Here is a 10,779-nt window from a genome sequence, read left to right as displayed (position 1 = left end):
CTTGTGTGTACAAAACACACCCACAGAGGTATGCAAATAACAATGCAGGAGGCATATCGTGTATTTTCATGCACTGTCAGTGTGTTTTCAGGAAAAGCTCTTTTTTTGCAGATGGGCAAACAGCATGGGAATCAGGTGGAATTTGTAACTCCATTCCCGGAGATTGATTAATTTGTGCTTTTTGTCACGTTCAGACCACATGGAGCACCGAGGCTCAGACAATGCCAGGTACCACGTAGGTGGTGGCTGGGTGGAAGGCCACTCACAAACCCTCCGGGACCTGGGCATTCATAACGATAACCCCAACGTCGAGCACTTCGCTAGGAGCCATCAAGTGCTAGGGGCAATATTGCAGTAGGACCCTGCTCCCTTGCAGCCCACCGCAGTTCCCACAGAGGGATGTTTGCCCCAGCCTCTTGGCGAACTTCCCAGTACGGATAATGGGATTTCTTTTTCTGCTTTCATTTCCTCCAGTATTTACTCCACATTTGCTGGCCCTCAATACGGAGCGGCATTGCTGAGCACCTTTACCTGTCCCAGTGGTGTGCGAGGCGCTGGAGGTGGGGGCAGAGAGACTTTGTGAGGCTGTGCAGGCTCCTTCCAGATGAAAGACCCTGTCCTAGGAATATCGGGTTTTATTATTTATTTAAGAGATGTTTTCGTGACATTGCAATTTCTAACCCAGCATGGCGAGGCCGTAAAATAATAGCGGGTCTGTTTGGAAGAATGTGTTTTATTTGGCACGTTTGGGGAATGGCAGTACAAAGGCAGAAAATAAAGTTGCGATGTTTATGGCAGCCGGGCTCTCTGTCCGTTGGTAACCACTCACCACAAATAATTGCTTTGCTGGTGCCCACACATGATATTTTAAGATGTGAGCTCTTAAAAAGAGGCTCTTAAACATCAGCAATATTTAGTGCCGTACAGCCTCCTGGCCACCACATAATGACGGCACTGTTTTTTATGAAAATGAAACCCATCGCATTCTGGTCTTTGCTGTAAGACCTCACATCAATCACTCAACCCCAAGCTGTGCCTTGCACCTTTTCGATTCCCCCAGCCTTGCTCTTTCCGTCACATTAGGCCTACTGTCTCTTTTTTGCCTCCTTCCTTGCTGCCTGTGCTTTGAGGAAATACGCTCTCCCCAAGGCTGCTTGCTGAACAATTCTCCCACTGATCTGGTGAGGGAGGGAAACCCGATCCAGTCTGCATGACAGCCACAAGAGCGGAGTTGACTTCTTCTTATGAAAAACCAAACTGGGCACAGGTAGCGACAAGATCAAGCAGCAAGTAAGATAAGTAAACGAATTTCTGCCCCCCACAAAATCAACTGTGGGACTCATTGCCACAGGATGTTGAGGAGGACAGGAATAGAAATGATTCAAAAAGGAACTAAGCGAATGAATGAAGGCTGGGTTCATCACTTGTTAGTAAACATGGTGACTCAGATGAACCACGCTGCTCAAAAAGCCACCAGAAAGCTGGTTGGAGCTGTGAGGGCAACTGGTGTGAGGGCAGCCGGCCTCATGCATCCGCTGTCGGTCCCGCAGGAAGCAGGCGTCTCAGAGCACTCATACAATTCTGCCACCCATTAGAAGTAAAACAATTACAAACTGTCATCACTCAACACTACAAACAGTCCAAGTGCAGTTAATTTAAGGTAAGGCTTTGTCTTACGGATGGAGTGACCCAGTTCTTTCACGTTTTCATCTCCTGGTTCCCTCCTTTTCTGCCCAGTGTTGTACTTCTCCTACTCTGCTGCGATAAGTTTTATTTGCATGTACTTCAGGGATATGACTGTGTAAGGTTGTCTCATGCAACTAAAAATAAAAGCACAGTAGCTTTATTCATCCGCTCTTACTTTCTTCTGCTCCTTGATATCTCCATGAATAATGACTCCCCGTGCTCCTTCACCTCCTCCTCTGACCAGAGGACGGTAAATGCCATGCAGAGGCTTTCTATCGAGCTGGAAAATGGGTCTGGCCTTTGCTAAGAGCTTGGTCCTGGCCTGGTCCCTTGTCACAGAAGCTGCTGGTGAAACCCTGGTTCGCAAAGGAGTGATGCCAGTGCTGAGTGCTTGTCAGCTCTTTCCATAAGGCTCTTGTGCTTTGAGAACCTCCCACCCACTAGTTGTTTTGAATTAGGGTTTTGGCCAGGGATCACTGAGTTACACAACGTGGCATGAGAACATATATTGCAAACAGAACACAGAGCTGTGCCGGGGCTGTCGGTTGCTTATACGGCACCATGGCGTCACCGCGTGCGTCCTGCCTTGGATCCTGCAGGCTGCAGTCAGCTGAGGGCCTGGCTCCGAGGCCGCGCTCTTTCCTCTCCGGGCCTACAATGCTGCGAGGGAACGCGAAGGAGAGAGAAGCCCCTGCTGCAGAAAACACATTTATCCGGCCTGTTCTCATTCAAGAAGCTTGTTCACAAAGAGATACTGATGGGCTGTTTGTTTCAGGGCCCTGCCGAGGAGGGCAGGCGTCTCTGCCACGCTCAGTGCTGCCAGTCACCAGGCGTCCTGGTGCTGCGCGGCGCGAGGGGGCCCGCAGTAAACAGCCATGGGGACAATGGGGGCTCTGAGGAGGAGGAATGGGTTTGTACCAGGGCTTGCAAGGGTACCTGAAATAACAACGGGGCGATTCAGTGGCAAAAAAAGGATGAATGAGGAGAGATGAGCAAAGCTGGGCTTGTGCAGGCTGGCGCATGACAACGTTATTGGCCCCGTCAGTTGATGCTGGGCGAGGAATGCAGACAGAAAGTGCTTTTAGTCAGCTAAGTTAGCGTAGGATGCTGGTGAGGTTATTTTCTGGTATTTTCTGCCTCTTTCCCCGTCCCCTGAGTCACTCCTCGTCTCCTTTCATCTGGTTGTGTTCCTGGTTATCAGGCAGCAACACGACCGCGGGATTCCTGGCATAGCAGAGCCAGCGGGATCGATACAGCCAGAAATTCCCTGGGTGGCTTTGAGCAGCTTGGGCAGCCTTTGAACAGATAAAAAAGTGGGTGGCTGGCCTGGGGCACTTGCAGTGGAGGGAAGGTAATGGCAACACCTGAGAAAAAGTGCTCTGATGGGGTTCCGTACTCTGAGAAATCAGATCGCTCTGCCTAGGAGCGAGGGTATGCACAGAGAAACCCAGCGTCGGGCAGCTGGGCTTGAAGAGATTGGTTTGTACTCTCGGTGACATTCTTTGTAAAACAGAAATCTTAATGTAAACAGTGGCAGATAAAGGATTTTTTAAATGGCCCAGTGCCATGAAGAAAAAGAGTTAGGCAAGCAAACAAGCAAACGCAGCTGAGAGGATGAATGTCCCATAACTCACAGAGCATTTATTTACTTACTTTGGCATGGGACACAGGTGTGAGCTCGTTCTTTGTTTCTTTCTGCAGGCTTGAAGAAAGCCTGACTGCTCCTTGCCATGCAGGTAAAATTACTTGAGCATTGAAGAATATTCTTTAAAGCTGTGCCTTGCCACCTTTCTTAATGAAAAGACACATGCCTTGTGGAAAAAAAGTCCAAGGACCCACTAAAGTTAAATAAATAAAATCTGCAAACTGTTTCATGCAAGGCTCCAACAATGGTTTTCATTTATTCTCCTCACCTCTCCCTGAAATAAACTGAACTTTGAATGTTCATGGATTACTCTCTCCAGTTTTGCTTCCTGGCATGGATCTTTGCACATTTTCACCTCTCAGGTGTTACAGCTCTCCATGGGCCCCTGACCCGAGCCTGCAGATTTGTTGCACACTCTCTGCTTGGTTGTATTAGTCATTTATATTTCATGTCTTTCAAAGATTTTTTTTTAATACATTTTGACCTTAGCCAGATTAGACCCTTTTACTGAGAGTTTAACCATAGCTTCTCGGAGAGCACGGGGAGGTGTAAGGGTGAGGAGGGCAGGACAGAGGACAGGCTGGAGGTGCCACCTGAGCACCTGCCTGGCGAGGGGCAGGAGGGGACCTGGGGCAGGGAGAGGGGTCCGGGGACAGACCAAGGCCTTGTGGGCCAGAGAGGTCAGCCAGGAATCAGGTCTGGGGACAACAAGGGGTGTTTGCTTTGTCTATCCCAGGGGAAGAGTCTGAACTCAGTGTTGGGGTGAGGGTAGGCCAAGAGGAAGCTCCGAATGGAGAGATCAAGATTTAGAGGCATAAAAATAAGAGATTCATTGGAAGTGCTCCAGGAGGTAAAAGGCATGAGCTGAGAAGGGCCAGAGGAACATTTCTGAGGAGGACTGGATACATTGAGCTCCAGGAGAGTCAGTCAGTTTGCAGAACTAAGTCCAGCAGTAGAGAAGCTCCTCCTGGGGCCTTGGAGGTCACGCCATGCCCCAGGAAGGCAGATGCTCAGGCCAGATGGATAACCTGGTTACCTTTCCTGGATGAAGGGGAAGGAATACTTGGAGACAGTCACCTGTGTGGACTGAAGAGTGTGATTATCTGCTATGTGGAGGCTGGGGAGCAAGGAGATTGAGGAAGAGCAGACAGCTGCTCTAGGATGGTCCATGCATCTGGGTCAGGATGAGGATAAAACAGAAATTATCTGCTGGTCCTGGACTGATGACCACAGCAGCTGCCAGCTACTCTGTTCCCCTTTTGTGACTAAGTGAAAGTGGTGGCAGGTGGGAATTACTTTTCAAAGCTAATTAGCTGGGTGTTAATTCTCATCAGATGCTTAATGTATCAGTGAAATACAACCTGCAGCCCCAGTAGATTTGCTTGCCCCACTGATACCATTCACTATAAATTATTTAATTTCTTCTCAGCTGTTTGAATGCTTGTTTCAGGTTAGGCTTTACAAGGATTTGTTAACTTGTTTCTGGTACTGCCAGAATGCGTCAGGGCCATTTCCAGTTATAAGAAGACATGCTTCCTGCTCCCCAGGCTGTAATGTGAAGGTAAGAGATTAAGAGAGAGACTTGAGAAAGACAGTCAGAATAGTACTGATACATCTTTGGTCTGATGATACAAGATGTTTGGGAGTTTTCTAGCATGAGGACAAGCCTGTGTTTGAAAGGGTTTGTGTTTTGAGGACCCAATTCAGGTCTCAGTTGGGTGACTTTGAACAGCATGGAGCCTGAGCCACACAGGAGATGTCTGCTGCTGTCTGAAGCAGGAGAGGTGAAACCATAGCAGCAGAATGACAAATTCCCTGTGCTAAGGGAAGAGAGGGCAGAAAAGGGATACAGCCACGAGGACAACAAGCAGGCAGAGGCTGGGCTGGGAGGCCAGGGGAGAGCGGCCTGTCCCTGGCAAGCACAAGAGGGGTGAGATGTCCCCACCAGCTCCATAAGGAAAATAACAATCTAACAAAGCTGACTCAAACGTTTTTGCCCTATCTTAAATCAGAATGTTTGCTTTCACTGCCAATGATTTCCTTCTGGCTGCTGCACCTCTGCTGAAATTTTTGTGGCACAGATGGTTCCCTGGTAATTTGCGTGCACATCCTTTCAGAAATATGTTCCTCCAGGAGAGCTTTTCTCTCAGTGACACCTGTGTGATGTGAGTATTAATTAGAGAGCAATAAAGAAGTGGGCTGGCAGGTGAAAACCCTTCTCTTGATCTCCCTGTGCTTATCTTTAATGCTTTTAAGCTTACTGGTATCAAAATAATTAATTAAGGTGGTATTTCTGTGGTGAGATGAGTGCTCCTTTGGCTCGCAGCTCCTTGCAGCTGCTCGGCTGACATGTGAGCAGGCATTTCTGCACAGCCCATGTGGCACGCTGCAGTCCTGGCCACCGAGAGCAGGAGTTTATTTTGGAAACTGCTAATGGCTTTGTTTGCACATTTATTCCTTTTGCTGAGAGAGCCCGCGAGTTGTCGCTGTGACCTTTGTACGCATTACTATGATAAGAAGCTCTTCTGGAGGAAGGCAGGTCTAGTGCTTTGGACACCCAGGGGCCTTTGGAAAAGCCTTGGGCCCAGCTACTTGGAGGGAGGCACGGTGCCGTTTGCAGCTGGACTCCACAGGCTGGATAATGTTTGCTAGGGTAAATATTTAGAAATTAGGCATAGGAATTCAGGAGTACAAATAGACTAATGTGTATAGTTATTGAAGGTGCTGTATCGCTCGTTTTGAGGACTCAGTTATGGAGGCATCTCCAGCCATGCCAGGACTACTGCGAGCTGATTTCCAAAGGAGCAGAGGGCTCAGATGAGGGGAATGTGACTCTCTCCCATCTTCTCTGTAGAAAGAGCCAGGCTGTCAGATGCTAACAGAAAAGGGGCTTTTGGTTTCCAGAAGGGTAAAATAGCAAACCACTCTGAAGAAAGAGCAGCAGCAGACCTTACAAATTGTTCCTATATCTTCAAACCATCTTTTAAACATAGCTGGGGGGGAGGGGGAAGCTTAAATATTACTTTTGATATAAGAAACAAACTATAACTTGTGCTTGTTCTTTATTTTGGTACTAGGACTGCATATAGACCATGTCATATTGCCTTCATAAATTAATCCAAAACAATTAGCTGTAATTTGCTTTCAAATTTTGGTAACTCTATTTTCCATACATGTCCCCAGCTTCTATTAGTAGGAAAAGTCTAGTTGTACAAACTGTAGTTTATGAGAGGAAAAACTGAATTATGAAGACATTTTTACTGAGTCTGATGTGTTGTGTTTGTTTGCTTTCTTGGTCAAATAAGTAGCATGAAGCTGGTCATTTAAAAATAAAACAGAACAGAAAAAAACACAAACAAAGGAAGAACAGCACTTGTTGCTTTTTTCAGTGTCCTCGGATTGTGCATGTAATAACACATAAAACTAGGCATATTTCCATAGCTGCCATTCTCGAGTGAACAAAGCTTGTTATTAGATGTCTAGTCTAGTTTGTCTGATTTAAATTGCAGTTGGGGGGATGAGTGCATGCTTGACATTTCTGCAGTAAACTCTCTAAAGCAATGCCAGCCCAGGCTCTGCTATGGGAAACTAGTAAAATTCATTCAGTATGTTCACGAGCAACAACATTAACTTTTAATAAACTTAGAAGGCATATAATTACTTTTGGCCACATATGCTCAATTTTTCTACTTTTGGGGTATTAAAAAAAAAAGTGTAGGTTTTCTTAGATATGGAAAAAGTACTAGCAAAGTCCCTATTTATTTTACACAACTGGTTCTGTTTATGTTGCCCACGTTAAGCATGATGTACCCTCATATGGGAGGGGAATCTTGTTTACAGCTGTAGCTGAGAGCCATTAACAGATAATGGAGGAAAAAGTGAAGAAGTTGCCTAATGAGTAAGTAATGAGAACAGGAGAGAGAGCAGGAACAGTGACTTTAGCTCAGTTGTGTGAGCACTGGAAGTACTTTACATCCCTGAGATGATCCCCACTGAACAAATAATGTGGGCATATATTTCAGTTTTATTAGGTTCAATGAGGCTTACACATTTTCAATAACAATGTATAATAAACGTTTGGCTAAACTTGGGCTCCAGCTTTTGTTTTTAAATTATGGATAATGGTATTTGTCCAGCTTGTCTTGATAGTTACATGTAACAGTTCTCTCTGTCTTCCAAGTAGCATTATCCATGCTTAAATATGTGAAAGAAATAGCCAAAGGGTATTTCTCCCTCTTGGATTCCCTGGAGATGCCTGACTCATGTTGCTGATGATCTGCCACCATTGCTGGTGCTTCTGAGTGCATCAGCTTGAAGCATGGTGCTCCTTAAAAGGTCTCCCACCTGCCTTCTCGTTTGAGCTGAGAGATCTTCACGCCAAGGACGGTGCATTTCCAGGTCTCGGTCCAAACTCTAGTCCACCTGGCAGGTGGCTGTTGGGGCAGAGGAACAGAAGCAGCTCCCCCCTGAGGCGTTTGTGCTTTTCACGTGCTCCTTGTTTCTTTATTCCTCACCTACCAAAATGCACAGGAGAGAAAAGGGGGATAAGCAGAAAAGAAGTCTAACACACCCTCCAAACCCTCTGCAAGGTGAATAACAGATCTGAAGCTCCCTGGCAGTAACTTGGTGTATGGCTTTAGAGTTGTGCTGGGACAGAGATGCTATGCAATCCGTATGATAATTGGCAGTCATCACATTGCTGTACAAGGCAGATAGCCCAGGTGTTGTTCATGTATTTCTTACAGAAATAGTTCAGTGAATCTTTGTGTATGCCCATGTATGTCCCTCCTTTACTGTTGGCTCTGCTGAGCCCTGCCCAAGCTCCCTCCAACAAGGTGCCTCAAAGTCCTGAGGATGCTTCAAGTCCCACGCAGCAGCTACAAGTTCAGCCAAGACCAATGTGGCTGGAGACATCCTGGCTCTGCGTCTTTCCAGCAGCAGCAGGAAGTGGTTTCAGAGATCCTACTTTGGGTCCGTGCCACTGAAATGGGGATATTTTTCTGGTAAATAAAGAATGCGTGCAGTTTACTTTACCTTGGTAAACACAGTGGGGGTGTATGTGTAAGCCTGACGCTAGCGCAGAGTTCGTGGCTTTGAGAAGCTGGTCTGGAAGCCAGGGAGCTACACAGCCTGCTCTGAGGGTTTTGTGAGCAAACAGGGTGCTATCAATGCCTTTAAGGCTGATGGAGCAGCACAACGAGCAGGATCTTCCATGACAGGTCAGCCATGGGGGGACACAGAGTCCTGCCAGGCTGCTGAATGTTAAGTCTTGATATATCAAATAATAAAGGCAATCAATAAAAACTACAGATGAGGTAGAGTATGGCAAGACATTGCAGATCCATGGAGCACAGGCAGAGGACCGGGGCTCAGTCCCTCTCAGTTTGTGTGGGGGCTGGCAGCTGTTGCCTCGATTTTCCTAGATAACCAGGTTGAGTCCCAAATATGTGCCCCCTAATCAATTCATTATGGAAAAGAGACCGAGCACTTCATGCATACAGATGACTTTTTTCATCACTGTAAATTCATTTTTCCTTCACAAAATCCCCATTTTGGGATGTCTGTGGTGTCTTTAAAGTATCTTTTTTTTTTTTAAGAGAGAGCTTCAAGGTTAACACCTGCCTGTAGCATTTTGTCTTGAAACTCCCTGTCAGACAGAGTAACCAACATTTTACTCTTTATTAGTTTGCTGTCTGGGGGAAACTTTACCAATTTTTTTCTAAAGATGAACAGGTCATCCAAACAGATGTTAACACGAGGATGAGGTCTTCTGTAAACAGAACCCTGTTTAACATTTCCACTCCCAAGCGGTTCTCAGCACTTCTGCATCTCTCAGACCTTCGCTGTGGGGTCCCTAATAGCTCATGGCATTCAGACCCTGCCCTGCCATTGCTGCTGCCAGGCTGTGCATGTCGCTCCTCAAGCCTGATGAACTCTACAAAACTTCATTATTTCTGAAGACAGGCACAGTCTTTATGCATTTCCATTCTTTTTGCGTATTTTTTGTTCTATTTTGATTACTTGTCAACCAAGATTGTGATGGGCAGTGACAAACTGACCCTTATGCCACTGTTGGTTCCTGCCAGGGTGTTTTCTAGGATGTTTGTAGTGGTCCCGTAGCATTAAGGGTTGAGACAGAGGAGGATAACATGGCCCCAATGAAGCAAACTGGAAAAACTCCCATAAGCTTCAGCAGAATCAGGATTTAATCCCTGCTATTTTACAGTAAAACTACATGGGAGAGAAGCCTTACAAAAAAAAAAAAAAAAAGACATTATGAAAGAACGGTTGTGATCTTGCATGTCAAATGTGTTTAATTATAAGGATTTTTCCAGAATCCCTAGAGAATTCAGGGACGTTCAGTGGGACCTTCTTTTCTGTTTGGAAAATACTTTGCCCATTGTGGGCACTATGAGAGGAAAAAATGGAAATAAGCTGTCTCCAATTGCAGTTGGAAATGTAATACAATGGGAGAGGGCTGAGACCCACAGGGAAGCCAGTGGCAGCAGTCCCATTGACCTTAATGGGAGCTGGACCATGTCCCACAAGGCCTCGGAGACATTTGTGGGGAAAAAAAAAAAGTCTACTGTAAAACTGAAAGATGAGAATGAAGAAACGCATGAGTTTCAAAACTTTGTGGCTCAAGAAGGGTCAGCGCCAAAACCTGCTGAAGCAAATGCAAAGTCAATGGTCAGGCTGACTTCATTTGACTCATTTCTGTCTGCTTCTGTCTTGAGGAAAGGTTTGTCAGTGCGCTAGCAGCTACTGCTAGAAAATACCTATCCATCATGCAGACAATAGCAGTAGCATTTCTCTTTTCTTATGCTTTTTGCAACTGATACACCGGATCTTATACGAAACTGTGGTGAGGGCTGGGCCACCTTGCAGCCCAGGGACACGCTGGCAAAACCAGGTCTTGCCGTGGTGGGGTCTCTGTCACTGCGAGGGGGACTGTGAGGATGTGCCCGTGCTGACGTCTCACTGGCTTTAGAGACGGCAGCAAAATCAGGAGGAATTTTCATTGAAGGTAAATTATTTTCTGGGTTTGAAATATAGCTGAGGAAAAGCTTCATGCTGGAAAAGTGTTTGCTTTGTATAGGAGACAAGGAGCTCCTAATGGGCTGCAGAAAGGAGTTGAAAACGCCTTCTCCATCAGCTGCTTAGGGCTAGCAAATGCCAGATAGCCTTCAGGTTGCTATTGCCTGCTTGACGTTTTGGCAGCTTATGGAGAAACAGCCCCATGGTGGATTGGTTCCTGGCAATCAGGTGTTCAACGTACCAGTGTGAGCAGTGAGAGCTGAAGACTACGAACATAGAGAGAACCTCAGGTACCAGGGCAAGCTTTGCTCTCTGTCTCTCCAAACACGTCAATTCTCCAAAATATAAGAAATATTTTCCAGTTTCCCAAAACTTCAGTAAAATGGTGCTCAGTAACACCAGTGCTGTAG

At 46.2% G+C, this 10,779-nt stretch overlaps 1 protein-coding gene across 1 annotated transcript in view; it reads left to right on the top strand.

The window, feature by feature from the left end:
- Window positions 1–1,535: 1,535 nt before the first annotated feature.
- The window catches only part of FGFR2 (fibroblast growth factor receptor 2), a 107,979-nt gene continuing 98,735 nt past the window's right edge, over window positions 1,536–10,779 (top strand). The window contains exon 1 of the mRNA XM_035329965.1: window positions 1,536–1,660. The gene's annotated coding sequence lies outside the window, so the exon portion shown is untranslated. The remainder of the gene's footprint in view (window positions 1,661–10,779) is intronic.

The sequence above is a fragment of the Oxyura jamaicensis genome, chromosome 6, assembly GCF_011077185.1.
Source record: "Oxyura jamaicensis isolate SHBP4307 breed ruddy duck chromosome 6, BPBGC_Ojam_1.0, whole genome shotgun sequence".
Lineage (NCBI taxonomy): Eukaryota > Metazoa > Chordata > Aves > Anseriformes > Anatidae > Oxyura > Oxyura jamaicensis.
Note: the sequence above shows the minus strand (reverse complement) of the source record. Positions and strands in the feature narration are given on the sequence as shown.